Below are 21,180 nucleotides of genomic sequence, written 5' to 3' on the forward strand. Positions count from 1 at the left end.
AGAAGAATTATTATCCCAAATTATAAACAAAGGATCTAAGTAAGGATCAGTGTGGTTCTGTTACTCTTTCTAGATCATACAGCTGAGTGAAAGACAGAATCAGGATTGAACCTCAGGTCTCTCCTCCTTCAGCATGCTGATACCATTTCATTATTTGCGTTGACAGAAAAGCCTTGTCTACTCTAGTATATGTCACTAGAAACATCTACAAACCACAGTGAAATATATCTGAATCCACTATAGGTTACATTATTACACCAGAGCTTCTGGATAAGAAACACAATCATGCAAAATGTTTTTATGTTTGATTTATGAAAGAATATACCATGGCTGTCAGGCAAACTGGACTGTGGTAAAAAGAGCATGAAAAATCCTATTGTTCTACTATTACCAAATATTCACTCTTTTTTTTTTCATGGCTCAGTTTACATCATTACGAGTTCTCTGGATTTGAACAGTTATGCCAGACTCACTTCGCATTTATAATGAAAGCTTTCCCTTGCAGATAAAAGTTGGCAAACACATGCTGTGAGACAAATGCTAGAGGTACTATGGTATTTCTGAGGTTCAGAATATTAGAAACATATGATCACTGATGACAAACAGACTAAGAAAAAATAAAATGTGCACAACATGCTTCTGATTTTTCAAAATTATGATGTGGGAAGATTGGAGAGTCTTGATTCGTTGTCTCTATTACAAAGAATCTTCTCACCAAAATGAAAACAATAAAAGAATTTAAGCACACCTAAATATTTAAAATATGTGGTAGGACAATTAACTTCGTGAACTCATCCTAGAAAAAGTGCCATGCACCTCATTACTGAATATCACTTTGGTCACTTTCGAAGTACTCCCCTTGGGAAGTTATGCACCAATGCCAGCCCCTAGTTCACCCATCAAAGCAAGTTTGGAACTCTTTTTCTGGAATGGCCATCAGAGCTGTCGTCATATTACCCTTGATGTCCTGAATGTCATCACAATGTCTTCTTTTCAATATTTCCTTTATCTTTGAGTAAAAAAAGAAGTCATTGGGGGCCAGACCAAGTGAGTAGGGAGGGTGTTCCAATACAGTTATTTGTTTACTGGCTAAAAACTCTCCCTCACAGACAGTGCTGTGTGAGCTGGTACATTGTTGTGCTGTAAGAGCAATGAATCGTTGGCAGAAAGTTTAGGTCATTTTTGTCTAACTTTTCCATGCAGCATTTTCAGCACTTCTAAATAGTAAACTTAGTGAACTGTTTGTCCAGTTGGCACAAATTCTTAATGAATAATCTCTCTGATAGCAAAAAAAGTTTGCAACATCATTGCAACAAGTTTGTGATCCTAATTTTCAGACCTTGTATTCATGGATAAAACAATGATAAAACAAATAAAATCGATTTTTTTGTTCTTAAATATGTATTTTACTAGATAGGTAGGTAGATAGATAGACAGACAGACAGACAGACAGACAGACAGATAGATGATAGATAATTGTAATTATCTCAAAAATTTGAGAAAGGGAAAAGCTTATGTTGTCTGAAAAGTGTTAGACACACTAGATATAAAAGGCTTAAAGTAGTAGATCTTGTCACCTGCTCTTTATTATTTCTTTTATAATAGACTACATTAGGGACCCAGCAATTTAGGTGAATGACCGTGAAAAACAACACGTCAGACCTACTGAGAGAACCTAACAAATTTTTTTTTAATCTTTCTTTTTTAATGAGCTACATTAATTATTACTAGTATCTTGTGAATCTCAGATCTTCAGGCTTCTGCAAATCACTCGAGCTTGAAAGTGTTGTCTCCAGATGACTCATTTCTCCAGCTGTATGTCCTCCTGATAAGTTCTAGCTTCTGCACCTCTGTCGTAGTCTCTCATTCTCTCCATTACCACTGCCGTTGCCTCAGTAATCTTTCTTAGGAGTAAATAATTCAGTGTCCTACTAAAATAGCGAATAATGCGCCCCCCTAACAAAAGTTCCCACACCTGCAATCTAGTTTATATCTTACTGTCATATTAACTCTCATGGAGAACAATTCCACTGAAGATTTGTCCTTCCCTAATCAAAATTTGCAAGTCTGGAAACAGCCCAAGATGGATTTTGTGCTGCCCATGTATATTCACCATGACATTCTGCCCGTTTCTTATGCTGTGCCTCAGCTAAGTATAGATGGGTTTTCATTGTTCTGAAGCCTCCAGGCAACAAGAAAGCAGGGTGTATTTCTAATTGGCCTTTCTAGCAACCACATGTGTTCAACACTGAGTGCTTTATGCATATCATAAGCAAGATTAATCAATATACATCCCAGTCAAGATTCATTTGCTTCAACTTTTATCATATTTGTTTGACACCAGGACATAGCCCAAGGTGTAATGATGGAATATGAGAAGTTTATAAGCATTTCTTTCCTTGCATAGCTCTGATACATACAAATTTCAGTTGCCCCAATTTAATAAGTAACCTAAGTCTATCAACACTGTTCAAATTTCAATGATTACTGGATTAACTGCAAGTAATTGTATAAGTACCAATCACAAAAAGTAACAGATGCACATCATGTTCAGGAACCAATCACTTCACTTCTGTCAAAGTCTGTCAATGACTGGTCACTGCTCATCCACTATTTGAGTCCCCCACAGACAGCAAAGGGTGTAGTTGTGTTATTTCCTTGTCTCCCAGTGATAATTTCATGCAACATTTTACAAAAATAGATGAAGGAAAGAAGAAATAGGCTAACAGATGAATTGGCCAACAGCAGCAAACAAATAAAGAATAATGATGCTGGAAGTGCAATATGAATTGAACATAAATGGAATTATACAAGGAATGGCTGACTGTGGGAAGGTTGGCACAGTCCCTGTTCAAGAGAATAGATGTACAGCTTGAAGAACTTCATAAAGGGGAACTTACTGACATAAACAAAGATAGTCGTTGTGACCAAAGGGATGAAGACATCCCAGAGGAAGTTGATGTTGGCAAAACACTTAACATTAAAGAACTCTTGGAGATATTTTTCCAAGAGACATGGAAAGCACAAGCATATCCAAACTTGAAAAGATGTCTGACAGTTCGCTAAAGCTTAGAAAAGATGGTAGCTCTGTATCCTGTTATATGACAAGAAGGATGCAAGAATTGTTCAAACAACCACTCTTGATAAGTTTTTCTTCCCCAAAGAAATAAATATTCTATTTCTCAATATTTCTAATGTTTAAATTACAGCATATTAAGTAAATAATAATTTTACTTTTTTTTCCATTTTGAAATACATTTAAAACTGATATTAAGAGATTTCATGTTTGGACAAAATGTTTATAGGTCACAGAACAGTTGGAGTTTTCCCCCTTTGTTATTAAAATCACTTTGCACAGTTTCAGTCTAAATGGCCATTTCCACAGTCCCATACGTCTGTGCAAAGTGAGTACACACATATACAGACATATGTGAATGCATGTATGTGTGTAGTGATTGTATGTTTGTATATTTGGTGCTATCACTCTTGGAAAATAAAAGTTACAAATCTTTTCAAATAAAATTTAAATATAAAATACCTGAATGATAGATTATTAAAAAAAAAGAAATACCATAACAAACAATATTTTTAGCAAAAAGGATTATAGTATACAAACTTAATTCAAGCTTATCTTTTTATTCAAATGTTTTTCAATAAACATTTAAAGTGGTTATACAGCCAAGTACTGAGAGCATATCTTTCTGGCAAGTTTACCTTACCTGTCTGGCAAGGACACACAACATGACAGTATAGCAGTCAGTACCGTGTTCCCTCCTGCCAAAAAGAACATTAAATTGTTTCAAAGGAAAATATAATTGAGTGACTAATACTGAAATACAGTCATGTGCTGCTTCAGGGCAGGGATACTTTCTAAGAAATGCATCGTTGAGAGATTTTTTCATTGTGTGCACATTATAGAATGCACGTACACAAACCTAGATGATATGGCCTACAACACACCTAGGCTGTATGGTTCAGCCTATTGCTCCTGGGCTACAAGCCTGTACAGGATGTTACTGTACTGAGTACTATAGGCCATTGTAACACTATAGGTAAATATTTGTGTATATAAACATAGAAAAGGTACAGTAAAAATATGGTATACAAGATAAAAAATGGTACATCTGTATAGGGGTCTTACCATGAATGGAGCTGGCAGGACTGGAAATTGCTGCGGGTGAGTCAGTGAGTAAGCAGGGAGTGAATGTGAAGGCCTAGGACATGACTATACACTATTCTAGACTTTATAAACACTGTGCAGTTAGGTTATACCAAATTTATAAAACAACAAGACATTGAATCAAGTACAAGAGAAAATGATGCAATCAAGAGACACAGTAAACACAAAATGCTTGAGGCTGTTGCAACACAACACGCATACTGTTTTACAGCAAACTGTATATATATGTAGAAAGAATATACTCTAAAAACAGTGCTAAAAAGTATAGTAAATACATAAACCAGTAACATAGTTATCATCATTATCAAGTATTATGTATTGTATCTAATTGTATGTGCTATACTTTCATACAACTGGCAACGCAGTAGGTTTGGTTACACCAGCATCACTACAAGCATTTGAGTTATGCATTGCACTACAGATGCTACAATGGCTATGACCTCACTAGGTGAGAGGAATGTCTCAGGTTCACTATAATCTTATGGGACAAGCGTCATATATATGGCCCATCGTTGACTGAAATGTGATGTGGAACATGACTGTATTCTGAGTGAAATCATTGGCCTCCTAGAAATAGGCTTGTAAACACATTTTGCATGATGTAATTATCTGACTCATTCATCTTCTCTTAGATATGAACAAACCATAGTCAGTAATGGAATGCATATTATAACCCATTGTGCAAATAAATCACATTTTGTTTTGTTTATGTTGAGGCTTTGCAGAGCAATATATTGTCAAACTATTTTCAAGGATAAGGCTACCAAGAGTTATTCATCTGTATATGCATAGGACACTTTAAAAAAAAACAAACAAAAATCCTCCATGGTACTGGAAATCTTGTCCACATATATTATGAACGCTCTTTAACCAGTAAACTGGAGAACGGAATGTTCAAATACTTCAGATATTCTTAGTAGTACAGTTACTTCACATACGTCTTCAAAGATTAGCAAGTTTCACAGAAATAGAAACCAATAGCATTGCTTTCAGTATAATTTTTAATGAATTAGAACCTAAGTTATTCTTCCTGAAGAATGGCAATTGTAGCCCTCAGGAAATACGTTGCTGGTTAATGGGGATTGCTGAAGGGAAAATATCGTCAGATTTCAGAATACTATTTACACAAAATGTTCTGTAATTTGCAGCAACAGCTATTTCAAAAGATTTATGTAGTTGAGGAGATTTTATCCAATTGTCATGAGAAAAGGCAAAAATTACCAGCTAAGTCAGACTCATGTGTAGGCCATGTAGGGTTACAGTGTGCTCTAAGCAGGTCTCTTCTCTAATATCACCCTTAAAAAGTAACATATATTTCCCACCCCAATACCTACCTTACTCTGATAACTCGCTCTTAACCTACCATCCCTAAAATTATTACCTGAACATGGTTGAGTTTCAGTCTGTATCAACACCTGATAGCAATATCCAAAAATAGGTCTTCACTCTATAAAATGCATTTTCATAATTTCTACTTAATGTATCTCTTAAGGTTTCAAGGGACAGGCCTTGCTTCTCAAATTCCAGGCTTGCTAAAGGAACAGTCTGCCTTTTCCAAACCCATCCTAGCCTTATAAGCAGTAATCAAATCCTATCTGGCAGCTTAAAAACAGGCAATTTACTGCATTTATGGTAAGGATATTGAAGCATATCCCTACTTATAATTTAAATGCACAATTCTACAATACCAGGAAGTGTGAATTTGTTGTGAGATAGTGAGAAGGTTATAATAAAAGAACTGGAATCGGTAATCCTGGATCCATTTATTACTGTAGTTGCATAATATTTATAGTCACATTAAACTCTATGCTTCTCAGTTTCTTCACCTGTAACATGGGTATCATAATAATTTATACTACATACTGTTGTTGAGTGGATTAAATTAGATGATACATATCTCTAGCCTTAGTGGCATATGATCACTAAAATATCATCAGCTATTATTAGAATAACAGCATCATTTATCACCAAACCTGTAAGTGTTGTCTGGGACAAATGCCAAACCAGAGAGTTTGTAGGGCTTAAAATAGAATTGTCCCAGGAAAACTAGGAAGTATGGTGTCCCTAGTTAATATTATATTATTGTTTTAATTATTTTTGCTTATATGACAACTGCAATTAACCTTTCTACCCACTCATTCTTCCATCATTTTGTTAGTGTATTTCAACCTATCAAAGATGGCAAATGTGGAAACCATAAGATGGCAGTCCCGAGTGAAGTGGGATAGTACAATGTGTCCGAAGTGTCTGTGGACACATGGGGGTGCAGCTGATGGCAGGAGCAGGTCAGCCCAGCAGTATACACATGATGATGGCAGTAGTGCAGTACCTATCTCATGTCCCCTCGAATGTGGGCAACCCATTTTCCAGACCTGAGTCCTTTATGAGCAACCTTCCTCTTTTTCCGAATCTTCACTACCATTACTTTTATTTACACAAATTTAGGGCTGTGAAAATGCAGTTGTAACTTATGTTAGTTATTCTGTGTATTCCAACTGATAGTCGATGTGCTTTTCAGCTAAACTCAATGGTTCTTGTGAAAGTAAGTCTGCAGAGTGAAGTAATTCTTATCCATGAACCTCATTTTGCTCTTCAGTAGAAACACTTTCTTATTTTTTTATAGCTAGAAACTATAAACATGAGGGCATTTTTCTTCCTAGAGTTAGAAAAATGTAATAAGAAACCAAGCACCTTTTTGTCATGGTGATGCTAGCAGCTGGATTATGTCAAAATTCCTTCATTTATTACTTCAGATTTACCAACAATTATGGACATTTTTTAAACCGGCTTTCAGAATTTGAACATATTTTACTTCTGTAATCAGAGTATACTCCAAACAGATGGATTAAGAAAATGAGACCATTCGCTTGTGAAAGACAGTTGGGGGCTATTGGGTGACAGTGTGTGAGGTATTAAGGCTGCTGGAAATTTCTTTCTTATATACCAAGTTTTGAAGTTGAAGAAACATAGATATTATATTTATGTGACGAGGGTTGCGAATCATTTTCATTACTGTAGTAGGCTTAGTGTCAGATTAGGGCAGAGGAAACCTGGGCATCAGCTAGTATTTTCACTTAACCTCTTGAAGTTCGGTGTTCTCTCCTTAATATAAGAGATGTGGAGGAAATAATCTTCAAGGTCTGTGCTGTATCTGTGCTGTGATGGGATTCTGTTCTTCTAGGGCCTTTTTTCTGTTGTTGTTTTTGCCAATTTTAGAGAAACTGGGACTACTTCTGGAGTAGTAAATCTGGGACTACTTCTGGAGTAGTAGTGGGAGTGCAATTACATGGTGCATCAGAGAAAATTGAACGAAGAGTGATAAGCTCTTTTAAGAGTCAAAAGCAAGGCCCTCTGTAATCACACAGCATCCCTTTGATGTTGTACCTATGCTTAGAAATATTTGCAGTAGGAACTGCAGACATTTTTACTCAAGATCAAGGTCAATGGTGGCCACAGTGTAATATTTGTCCTGAGTTACTCTTAATACTAAGCACTCAACTAGGTTCTTTTGTGAGTACATGAAAATCCTTCCCGTCTCAGAACCTTGGCATCCCGTAGGGCGCCTTGATACTTCTGCCTCAGTTTCTCAAATCATTACACTATTAGGTATAACAGGAAGATTCACTTGGCATGGAGACAGTCTGTCATTCACTGCAAAAACCAAGTTAGCTTTAATAGAAGAGTTGATGGAGTTGGTTTTGATCAGGATGCAATAGGTTGGCCTGATTGGGTGCTATATTGGGAGACTAAGCAGAAAGGAGACTTCTCTTTCATTGGCAGATTTTAATGCATCCTTTTCTTGAAACCTCCAAATTTGGAGACAGCCTTCATTTTATTGTTGCATATTGGTGTGCTTTATTTTGCTTTTTCATGTAAATGCCATTTTCCTGACCTTTCTTTTAGAATCATTTTTGTGTGGCACTTATCCTGGACATATTTTGAAGTTGCATTTAAATGTCACGATAACAGAATTTATCACTCTATCTCTATGCTTTTGCCAAATGTCCTCCTCAGATCCTCTGATTACTGAAGACCTTAAACATTGCAATCAGAGATATGTTCTTAAGAAATGGCTTCAGATATGTGAATCACAGGAAGAGAAAATAGAGTCATGACCTTATCCCCAGATACCTATCAAAGGTGAAGAAAAACAGGACCAACTTGTACTAATATCCAGGCCAAAAAGATTCCAGAGGAGATTACGCAGTGTCTGCCAAGAAAATGTAGAGCTTCATCACACGTCCCACTAGGAACACTTAAATTCAAACTGAAGGAAATTTTAATATGATTGTAGCTACAGAACAAATATTTTAGACCTCCAAGAATAATATGCTTTTTTGGTGAGTTGACATATCCTGGCCTGCTTTTCGGCATGAAGAAGCTCAAGTTTCAGTGCATTAAATTTATGATGGCACTTGGGCCTGCCAAGGGACCTTAGGAAACAGACTCATGATGTCCTAAGCTGAAATTTTGTTTTTAAAACCAACTCCATTTTATGTAAAACTCAACTATGTCTTTGGTTTAAAAACAAACAAAAAGCAGTAATTACTCTAAATTGACCCCCTTTCCAGATCAGGGAGTTGAGGTCCGATTTATAATTGGCTGAGAATATGTAACTTTTTCCGCTTCAAGTCAGACTTTAAGTTTTATATCCAATTTGAGGTTTCAGTAAGCTTCATATCCCATGAATTTGATTCTATGTCTATTTCTTACTTTCTCGCTAACTACAGCAACCTTGCCTATTATAAAATTGTGCTTTGCATAATAATTCCTAAAGACAACAACATTTAAACTTGGTCAGTTATCTTTTTTCTAAATCTGTTTTTATTGAGACTATCCTCACTTTGGTTAAAATAATGAATTTCATTTAGGTCACAGTACCAAGATGAGGTCCTGGTGTATCTGAAGACTGTGAAACTTTCCCTGTTGTATCTGAAGTGCGTGCTGCCAGACTTCCTGGGATCCCTAGTCATACACTGTGGAACGTCTTTCATTTCTCGTTGTACAGTCTCAGGAGCTCTGGGGGTATATAATATTTTATGTACTAGAAAGTCTTAAGGGCTAGAAAGTATTGCAAAAGTGGAAGTCATTTGACCTGGAGGTAAGAATGGTGACTTAGAAAAAGGACTAAATGAAATGTTTTCCTTTTTCTAGGTATCTGGAGGGTTTAGGATAGAACAACCAACACTGTAGGAAAATACTTGTATATACACATGCATCAATGCGCAACACATCAGATTTAAAGAGAACTCCTGAGTTATTTGAGCTCTTGGGTATTTTCTTGCAAGTCCGACTGAATTGGAGGTCTCCTTCAGGGGTGAAAAAGAACTTTGCTTTTGCAACAAATAATTTATTGTTGTTTGTTGCAAGGTAAGGGCCTAGAATAGTGTCTGACACGATAGCAAATTCTCTTAAAAAATAATCTGTGAAATGGATGAATGAATATATCCAGTATGCAAATACTGTATAATTAGAAACAATTAAAATAGTGTCAGGATTTTTTTTTATTCAATTTTTTTCATATAATGTCAGCTTTGCCCATTCATTGCAAAATTCACATCACTATTTCTCCTAATGTCTTACCATTCAGGGATGTCCATTGCCTGAAATGTTATCTTTTTAGGGTTTGGAAGATATTAACTAGTTAAAATTCTATAATTTCTTAGCTAGAATTTTTTTGTGTGGTGTAATTTTTTCATTGGCTTTATTTGTTTCCTGTTTCTTTACCAGTACAACACTGTTTCATTATTGTGATTTTGTAATATAGCTTTGTGTGTGGTAGGCAGGCCCCTTTCTTTGCTCTACTTTATAGTAGTGATCATATTTATTCATGGGTATTACTTTTCTATAACGTGTACATTTTTTAATGAACTTGACAAGGTCCCCCAGAGATTCAGCTGGATGTTTCTTTAGAATTGTATTGAACTGAATATATAGATTAATTTGTGGGGAGATCATTGACATCACATTGTAATGCTAAGTTATCCCATCTATTAACATAATATGTCACTTCATTGCTTTTTCAGGTCTTCTTTAATGATCTTCCAACAAAATTTCAGATTTCGGCCGTGAAGGCCATGTGCCTTCTTAATGAGGCTAATTTCTAGATAAGTAACAGTATTTGTTACTTTGTAGATGGTATTACATTTTGTACTGCAGTTTATTTATTGATTAAAGTAAATCATATTGATATGGTGTAAAGTAGTGATTCTTAGCCTATCAGAAAATAATTGGACCACTTTTTAAACGTAGAGATGATCAAATCCCATTCCTGATCAATTTAATCAGAACTGAGTCTACACTAAAGTGCTTACGTGTTTGTGGTTGTTATATTTCTTTGATATGTTATGCCTTTTAATAGTTTATAATACCCTTGTATGATGGATATATAGATAGATATAGATATAAGTATCTGTCTCCAATGTAGAAACAGTGTATAATTAGAATCAGTCAAAACTAAGATTGTCAAGAGCACCTTATGATTTTTACTTTAAATTCTATTTTGTCTTATGTTGAAATTGTTACATTGACTTTCTAAATTCCCATATTTCTGATATAGATTTTAATTCTTTTATATTTATACTTTCTGTTTCCTGTTGCTTTGTTTTTCTTATAAATGATATATTACGGAATGTTCTCTTTAAAGAAATCTGAGAACCTCTGTCTTTTGATTGGTTTTACCCATTTATATTTAATTTATCGTTATCCATTTATTAACTCTAACTACTCTTATTTTGTCATCTTAGTTTGTATTTGTGTGTGGGAGGGTGATGAGGTGTGTGTGTGTGTGTGTGTGTGTGTGAGAGAGAGAGAGAGAGAGAGAGAGAGAGAGAGAGAGAGAGAGAGAGACTTTGAGCACCCTGAGTTCCATATTACTACAGTGGAGGAGGTGACATCTTTCTCAGGCTACCCTTATGGCAGCTCCTAAATTGGACCTACTCAGGGCAACAAGGGAAAGAGAACAGACTACAGCTAGAATGCTCCCCAACTTAGTACATTTAGCTGGCTATTTCCTTGTTACCTCAGGACTTGTTCCCTTTCTTATTTTAAATGCCTTTTTAAGTGTTCCTATGAGTACCTTAGGAGTAATGATTATCTGTCCTTACTGCACTTTGTAACCATCAAGGGAATATTTAAGAAATACCAATGCTGTGGAGTCACCTTAAGGGACCCTGATTTAATTTGTGTAGGAGGAGATCTGGAAATTGGTGGGTTTTGTTTTGGGTTTTGTTTGTTTCTTTGTTTGTTTTTTAGCATCTCACCACCCCTGGAGATTTTAATGTGTAGCCAGGGTACAGAACCACTGCATGACAAATACCACCTTCCATAACTCAATGCTTGCCTAACACAAGGAACAAAAGCCCAACCCTGAGAGTTTGCTCTTTTTGCAATGATTTGGAAACTTCCTACCTGCGGATAACTTCTTGTGGGACTGTGAGTTCCCTGACTTCTGGACCTAACTAACAAGTCCCAGATGACATTTGTGACTATAACAGAAAAGGTACGACCGTGCTCAAACCATTCTGCTAGGAAGTTCTGGATTGTCCTCAACCAGGATGATATGGGGGAAAGGGGTTTAGCATAAGGCGTAAGGCGAGCGTTCGACCTGAGCCTATACTCCATACTGTCTTTCCCTGGCCTTCTGCCACTCTAGGCTTCTGTTTTCTCTCTACCCAAGGACTTAACCTCCTCTTTCCAAGGATTTCTCATAGGATTTTTTTTTTTTTAATCCAATGAGGGTTTAAATTCTGTCAATCTCACATATGCTATGCTCTCTCTAGTGCTGGATGCTTAATTTTAAGCCAGCATTTCCCCTTAGTTTTTTTCTTCTGTTCCATACTGCCTTTGTTCATCTGCTATTGTAGGTTTGCATGTCTAAATGTCTTCTAGGCTAAACTGTAATCTTCTTGAGGGCAGAGCCTTTATCTCTGGTAATTATTGTTTACTCTGTGCCCAGAGTGGTGTTTGACTTGGTGCATAAAATTATATTTTTTTCATTCCTGTTATCTTAAAATATTGATGCTCTCCATCTTAAATAGCTTTGGTTTTACAAGTTTCAATAAAAATATTTTTAAAATAATTGAGAAATAACACATATTAATTCAGAGGATTTATAGAACTTACTTTATTCATTTAATAGGAAGTGTGGCTATGATTTCAATTTTGTTATGGCACTTAAGTAGTTAAAAAGAGCTTGTAAATATCAGCCTATTATTAGCATACTATGTTTATTACTTTTGACACAAATCAATCTGATGTGTTTATTCTGGAAAATCATATTTTGTAAAAGACGTGGACCTCTAAGATAGTTTTGTTTCCTGGCTTATTACTACATGCTGCGTTTATAATACTAAAAGTTCTGGCAGCAAGGAGAGTCTTATAGAGAAAGTACAATAGTTGAGAGTGTTTTATTACACCTTGGGAGACAGAAAGGGAAAAACAAAGCCAAGCTTTGGAGGAAATAAACCAAGTGCAGGGCATACCAGGAGCCTCAGGAAACAGGATCTGATGCCTTCTATTAGTCTCAGAGGATGAAGACGGAAGATGCTAGTGCATGGTAAATAAACCATCTTGCAATAGTCTTTAGAGCAGGCCTGGAGTCAGTTACATACCTGAAGATGCGGAGGTTATTCTTGTGGAAAAATTAGCCTGAGAGAAGAGTCTCTCACTGCTAGGAAAAAGGGGAAGAAGAAAAACCTAATTGGGTTTATGAGCAATTTAGTGAAAAAGCAAACCAAAGCAGTGCGGAAAGAGACAGAGAGAGAGAAAGAGAGAAAGAGTCTCAGAAGTACTTGGCATAATTAAATCATCTGATGATCTGTTGGGAAAGTTTATGTTTATCCCTTTCAGAAAATGTCACAATTTAAACGGAATTTGATCAATTTTTAAAGCTTATTCACTTTCCTTTGATTATGGCTACCATACTTACCAAAGGTAGTTGGCTCAATATTATTTTTCCTCTCTGCTTGTCAATTTATTTGGTAAAATATCAGGAAATAGCTATAATCTAAAATCATTTTAATTTATAACATCAACATGAGATATGAATCTCCATTGTCCTTTAGAAAGAGTATAAAAGGCAAACTTCACATATCTGTAATAGATATCATTATGTTGTGTTACTTTGAAGGTTAAATATATTTTTAAATCCAAAGGAGATGTTTAAAGTAAATACATTTTATGTGAATATTTTATTCATTAAATTTTTGATAGTCAATGGAATATTGAGATTAAAAGTTTATGTTCTAAAATTGAAATAATTTAAGCTTTATGCATAACTTTAAGACATTCAGAAACAAAACAATAGTGTATATCTAACTAGCTGGTAAACTGAACTAAAGGATTTAAAGACTGTACACTTCAACTTAAAAAGGAACTCAGAGATATAAATCACCATGGTCAATGTCCTGCTTCAATTAATAAATGAAAAACCCTGTAGAAATCTACAGACTCCAATTATAGAGAATGCCATGAAACAGCAATTGTTCCATAATTTATTATTAAACAATAAAACGTTGTCTTTCCATTCATATCAAATTTGAATATTTAAAACAAAGCAGAATATCACCCATCTCTTGAATAGCTATTGCAGCTGTTTTCCCCAGAATAAGGAGTCTATTGTTTAATAAACCAGATATGTCTGGAGCTATCTACATGGCCGAAAAGAACCAGATAGTCAGTGAATGATTCATCTATAATCCCAGCAAGTCAGTTTATTGATGATTCAGTAGTCTTTCAATTCCTTGAATTGAAAAATGGTCTTTTTTTTCTCAATTGATAGATGTGTCTGTCTCCAGTCTCAGAATTTGCCTAAAGCTCTTAGAAAATAAGTGCACATACTTTATCAGTCAAGAAAAGCATGTTTGAAGTTTCAGAGCATAGGTTCTCTAAGGGTGGCAACTTTCTTAATTTCTGTTTTAGTCTCCTAAAAAAAATGATGTGATAGCATTTTTACAAATTATATGATAACTTTCTTCTAGCTTGAAAATTCTATAGCACTGCCAAAGGATGTCATTCCACAAATATAGTTGCTGGAATTTTTCAAAATTGGCTACATACATATTGCTCTCAAATTGAAATGCCTCATGAATACACTCAGCAATAAAATTGGGACTCAAGTAGAATGTATATACTTGTCAATTTTCATTCAAAATCAAGAGTAAAATAAAAAATTATCTGAAAAGATGAAGTGATCCTAAAACCAGAGGTGTCTAAACTAATATGTAGTCATTATGCTTAGTAATTAAAAGTTTTATTGTAGATATTAAGCTAAATCCGCAACTTCACCAATAAAACCACTGCTGTGTTTTTGTTGAGATAACTATGTATGAATTATTGACAAATAATTCCATGGATTGTAGTCATTTATCAGTCTCTCCATTTATTTGAATGTCATTGCTCCAGGTGTTTTCAGGACTCCTAACAGGAGTGGCCCATATTTAAAAAGCTGCTAGCAGGGGCATGGTATGCGCTCTGTGAATCAGCTCTTCACAGTTGGGCCACAGTTTGTGCTTATTATACATATTCCCAATAATTTAGGCACATAAAATATAACCAAAATATTTCTCTAGATCTGAATGAAAGTTAAGCTAACCTTTTGGTATAAAGATCTCAAAAATAGTCTATTTTCATTCCTGGTTTTGCTTACCATAGTTTCCCATTTTAAGTAGGATGAAACTAAAATAATCTGCATAAACAACATACTAACCCAAAGAAAACAATTATCCAGTGCCATAAATCTTACAAGAATTTTGCTTGCAGAGTTTTGCAAATCTCACTGATATATGAGGACCTTCGGCTATGTATTAGGGTAGGACTGGGGTTCATCAATCATTGCAAAAAAAGTAAAGGGAAAATTAAAACACTAGAAATACTCATTGTAAATTATGGAAGTTATGAGGTGCTTCTAATCTTTAAAATAATTCCTCTTTTGGGAGGATATCTTCTGAAATCAATTTATTAGTTAAACATTGCTTTTCTCCTCACATCTGTTCAAGCACAGCTCCTTTCTTTTCCTAGAAAATGTACTTGATCAAGTGTTCCTTGCCTTGATATACCTTTAAATGCTCTTTTGACATAAATTCATAGTATTGTTTAAGCCATATCTTAAATCTTTTTTAGAATCTTCTCATATAAGAAAACAATATTTGATGTGGAGAATGCATTTCCTTTTTAAAGGTCAATAACCAAGACAGAGAACATCAAAAATACCTCCAAACTTTTATGATTTCATATTGATCTATACATTTAAACAGTAAACAAAACAAACACATATGTCATAAAAAATTAAACTTGGAGCAATCTGAGAAAAAGCTATAAGTATAATGTCAACAGAAAACAAATTGGTATAATAATTGATGAGTAGGAACTATAGCTAAGTAGTATATATCCACGTGTACATACTATAATATAATGTCTATTAATGGTACATAACTATATACTACATATAGTATATAACTACATGTAAGTATCTAATTATAATATATTTGGTAAGCACTTTATATTTTTTCATATTTTTATGACGTAATCTTTAAACTTAATTACAAGCAATGATTTCCTAACCTTTTTCCTACTCTAGACATATCCCTCAGAAGTGAGCACTTTTATCTCTTTAGCCCTTTCTCCTGCAAAATAATATTCTTCTAGTGCTGGTTCACCATCTATCATTTTAGTCAATGACTCTTTTGCCATGACAAATGAAATTTATATCCTTTTTTCCAGACCTCTAGCTCCCCTCCTCCCACACTCAGTATAAATATATTTTCTTATAATTTAGTTCCATTTTTAAAGTATCTCTTTGATCTGTAAGTAATGTGTTAAATTCTTATTTCATGTTCCCTCAAGTATAAATGGTCTTTTTGATGCTCCATTTTTTAAAGTATGGATATAATCTCCCCGACCTGCCCCCATGACAGTTTTCTCCATAATTGTGTATAAATATAGTTTGTTAATGATCCAGGATAATGATTCCATTTCACTTCTGCTACTGCTTTTCTTTCCCCTAAAGTTTCTAATTGTTCCCTTTCATGTGCTAGTTATAATAAACATATCCTCTATCTTTTTTTAACTTTTCTATCTAATCATGTGTTTTGTTTTTTCAGAGGTCTTCCTCCAGAGGTTTGTGTTTACCATTGATCTGTCTATGCATGCTGTACACTACACTTCTTTCCTTTTTCCTGGATTCTGTGTCTTTTCCTATTATTATTTTTTTTCTTTTTCAATTGTGTTTTGCTGCAAGTCACTCACATTTTTTGGGTTGGAGCCAGAGATTCTGCATTTCCAGGTGACACTGATGCTATTGGCCGAGAAAACGCACTTTGAGCAGCAGCATCCTAGACTAGTGCTGTCCAGTAGAGATATAAGGCAAGCCAAATCAATAATTTAAAAATTTCTGGTAACCATGTTAAAAATCTCAAAGAAACAGGTGAATTAATTTCAAAAATATATTTTATATAACCCAACCCAGACAAATACCACTTCAACGTGCAATCAATATTTAAAAATTATTCATAACATATTTTCATTCCTTTTCATACTAAATCTTTGAAATCTGGTACATATTTTATACTTTATAGCATGTCTTTATTTGGACTAGCCACATTCCAAAACTCACGAGTCACATGTGGCAAGGTGCCACTGTATGGGACAGTATAGCCTGAGGGGACCTCTTTCACATGTTTACCAGGGAATGTGGAACAAAACTGTTCACAGTGGTGATGCTGAAAATAGCAAAACAATGGAAAAACCTAAATGCCTATTGACAGAATAAATTGATAAATTGTGATAGGTAAATTATATTAACATGTAGGATTGAAACTACAACCTTACACAACAGGGATGAATGTTAGAAATGTAAATTTGAGTTAAAGCATTGAATTGCATAAACAACACTTAATTGTGATTTCATTTTATAAAGCTAAAAGACATACAAAAGCTAAACACAGAATTCTTTTGGAATATATACATACATGATAAAACTTTAAAAAACTACAGTAAGAGAGTGGTAAAACCAAAGCTTGTGACTCTGGCTCCCTGTCTGGACTGGCGGAGGGTGTTAGGATTGTGGGAGGCTGAGGAATGGAGTAGAGAGGAATCCATAGGTAACTATAGTTATTGGAACGCAGTAGTTCTTAGATTGGGTGGTGTAGTGAAGGATATTGTGTTTTCTGTAATTATACTTCAAACCTTTTTTGTTGTTGGTGGTGGTGAGTTTTTTGTTTGTTTGTTTGTTTGTTTGTTTTAAGGAGGGTGCAGCTCACATTGGCCCATGTGGGGATCAAACCGGCAACCTTGGTGTTACCAGCACTACACTCTAACCAACTAAGTTAACTGGCCGCCCCATTACTTCAAACCTTTTAACTTACTATCTTAGCTGCGATTCCCCCAGGAAAATAGAGCTTGATATCAGTATTGATATACAGGTCGTTTATTTTGGGAAGTAATTCCAGGGAACAGGGTAGGGGCTTTGGGGTGGGGGGGAACAAAGAAGGGAAAGCCCATAGAGTTATTGAGGACAACTAGGGCTCAAATTTGGCAGGAACTTCTATGGAACCAAAAGAATAAACCTCAGAATCACAGAGATGTACATTCATCACTAGCTCCTGTCTCTCTTGGTCAAGGGCTGCCCCATGGGGCATTAATCCTTCACTTCCAGGTCCAGCAGGAATGAGTGACAGGGCAGTTCCCCAAGCTTCCCATCCAGAGACTTTAGGGAAGCCATATCCCCTAGGTGAGAGATCACCACTCAGCTGAGGCAAAGTGTTTGTGGCAAGAATCGCTGGTGGAAAAAAAGGGGGACCCTAGACGAGACCAGAGTTGTCCAATATACTTACCTGCACAGCACATATATTCTTATATATTTATAAAACATATTGTAAAAGACAATAAAGAACAAAATTATGTCTACTTTTCCTTTCCCCAGATAAAATCATTTTATTGGAACACAATATTTAACAGATGCCATAGTATCTCTAACATGGCCTAAAGGCCTTCTCTGACTGGCCTTGACTACTATAACCTCATTTTCTGACACTGTCCCTATTCTTTATAGCAACACACCAACGTTCCTGACGTTCCTGGAACACACTGACTCCTAGAACTCGCCTCAGGGTCTTCACTGTTTCCTCTGCCCAGACACTCTCCCTATAGCTCACCTCTCATTCCATCACTCCATGGAGGTCTCTGCTCATTCATCAGTTTATCTGAGAGTCCTTTCTTTATCACTTTACCTTCAGGTGAATATTCTCCCCCTCCACCCTACTTGTGTGTCTATACCCTTGTGCTGCTTTTCTTTCCATGGCATTTATCACTACTTGACATTACTTTATAAAATTACTTTTGCTGTCACTCGGTGACAGTTCCACAGGAGCTGGGATACTCCCTATTTGTTTCACACCTGTACCCCAAAGGCCTAGAATAGTGCCTAACAACTAATATGCACTCAAGGAACATTTATGGAATGCCCTTAAATTTCTCATGATTAAAAAAATCATGCCCCTAGCTAGCTCTCTTTTTTCAATTTGAAATTTGGGTAGACTGAGAGACTCCATTCATTTAGTTTTATAAAGTTTTCCTTTTCTATCTGAATTACATTTCACTGTATCAGTCAAAATCTAACAAAATGTCAGTCACACTCTTTTTCGAGAACTCAAATGCAGAATGACTGCTTGGAATGTAGGATCTCTTTGTGAATAGCTGAGACTTTTATAGAAACTAAGCTTGCATTTAAGTTCAGTGAAACCTGAAATTAGGCAAATTCCCACGGCTTCAGGCCTAGCTGAGTGCTTTGCATGGCAATTGCAAACAATGCATAAAACGGCCATTCGCTACAGCTTCCAGACAACACTGGGCTTCCCTGGAAGGCTATTGGGGGATGCAGAGTTACAGCTGAGTGGAATTCCTGCAGTGGCACAGTCTATGGTCTATGTCTTTGTGAATCAAAACTGTGGACAGGACAAATCTGCTTCATAGTTTAAATAAATTTCATGTAATACTAATGCTTGTACATATTCCTTAACTTAGACCCAGGTTATTTTTAAATATTCAACAAATTAAGCAGTTTGGGTACTATTTACAATTGCTTTTCCATGAAATACAGTACATTGCAAACCAATTCAAAATGCTTTCCACATAGAAAATGCTTTATATTAGATATTTGGTACGAAATCCACATAATCTTACTCACTGGACATACTACAATCGCAGAGCTGGTCAGTGGGGAGGAGCAATGTAAATGGCAATGATGATTTTTACACCAGGAAGTTACAACTCTGCAAGTGAAGAACTAGTGAGGCTTTAGTGTCCCCACCTAGGGTACCAATCCAAGTCTCCTTTGGGATGAGTTAATGTCAACTAAGTCTCATCTTTGACTTGGACTACACATCATGGGTGTCTAGGGAGAAAGGACGTTCACATTCAAGGATGGCAAAGCTTTGCCTTGAACGGAGGCAGCAGTTATACCTCATGAGTGAGGCCCTATATATAAGGACCTAATGAAATCTGTTGATTGAGTTATTTAAATCCCCAGTATCAATGATTAATTACTAAAGAGCACAAATTTAGTTTTTGTAATTCAGAAAAGTTTTTTGAAAAAAAAATGTACTGACAAGTGGTATAGGGGTCTTCCTTTTACCCATAATCTTAGACCAAAGAGACCAACACCATCGCTACTTAGCCTCAAATTAAATAAATAAATAAATAAATAAATAAAATAAAATAAAATAAAATACAAAGAATAAAGAAATAGCAAAATGTTTGTGCTACAAAACAAATTATTTTTTCCTTTGAGACACTACATTACTACGTGTGTGTGTGGTGTGTGTGTATACGCGTTTTTGTTGTGTATACAATGCAATAGTAAAATTCAACAAAATGACATCAAAACATAAAGAGCCTGGATCCTCAAAAGTAATTTGAAGTTAATAATTTTCCTACCACTATTAACAATTATGATAGATTTTTTTTTGTTTTTCAGTTTGTTCTTTTTTATATCTGCTGATTTAATGAATCAATACATGAACTATACTCAGAAGAATGCCTATTTCAAATATCACTCCTCAAGAAAATTTGCCAATAATAAGAATGTTTGTATCTACCCAGATAAGCAAGAATAAAAATGCTATAGTCCTTCTAAGATTTAACGGAACAGTGCATTAAAGATTATAAAATAGAACTTCAGAGTACCGGTAAAATTTCAGATATTAAGTATTTTTAGCTTGTGTGACAGTATAGAGTTGTATTCTGTAGATAACACGATCCTCATTTCCCTTGCCAAGTATTTTGGCTGCACCATCATCAAATATCAATTTGGAAAAACATGTCTGTCAGCAGCTCATTTTCCTATCAATTTAAGCTACTAAACTATAAATTTGTTGCAAACTACAGATGGCCTCAAAGATTGTGTTGACTGTATAGGAAACATACTGGATGCTTTCTAAATGTATAGCAAGACAAGAAGCTTTCTTTCTAAGCCAAGACATTATATCCTTTTCAGTGGACATCAGGAAAATATTTAGATTATCATTGAAATGCTCTCCATCAGTCTTTCAGGAAATAATATGTTTTCCAATAAAAAAGAAATTCAAGAAAAGATCTCTATGAAAGAGCAAAATGTTGTTAAGGAACCCTCAACCTCTGAGAGATACTTTCCCAAGATAAAGTTAATATACACACAATAATAGTTTTGAAAACATATTTCTGAAGTAGTGGCAATTATTTAAAAATTACTTGAATCACTCATTTCCAAGTCCATTAAAAAATTAAAAGCAATAAGAAGGCAAATCCCTATTTGAATAGGTATCAAAAAAAGATACCAATATAATTATATAGTAAACCAAATAACAAACAGTCAGCATCTATTAATCACATTAAACCAAATCAGCATCTATTAATCACATGAAAGCTATTAAATCAGCTTTCAGAATATTTACTACTAAGCTTTAAAAGTCTTTGCAAAATTGAACTTTTGAAAAATGGTATTTTATTGACTTCAGAAAATTGTT

Source organism: Rhinolophus sinicus, chromosome 2, assembly GCF_057876585.1.
Source record: "Rhinolophus sinicus isolate RSI-liver-muscle chromosome 2, RSI-T2T, whole genome shotgun sequence".
Classification (NCBI taxonomy): Eukaryota; Metazoa; Chordata; class Mammalia; order Chiroptera; family Rhinolophidae; genus Rhinolophus; species Rhinolophus sinicus.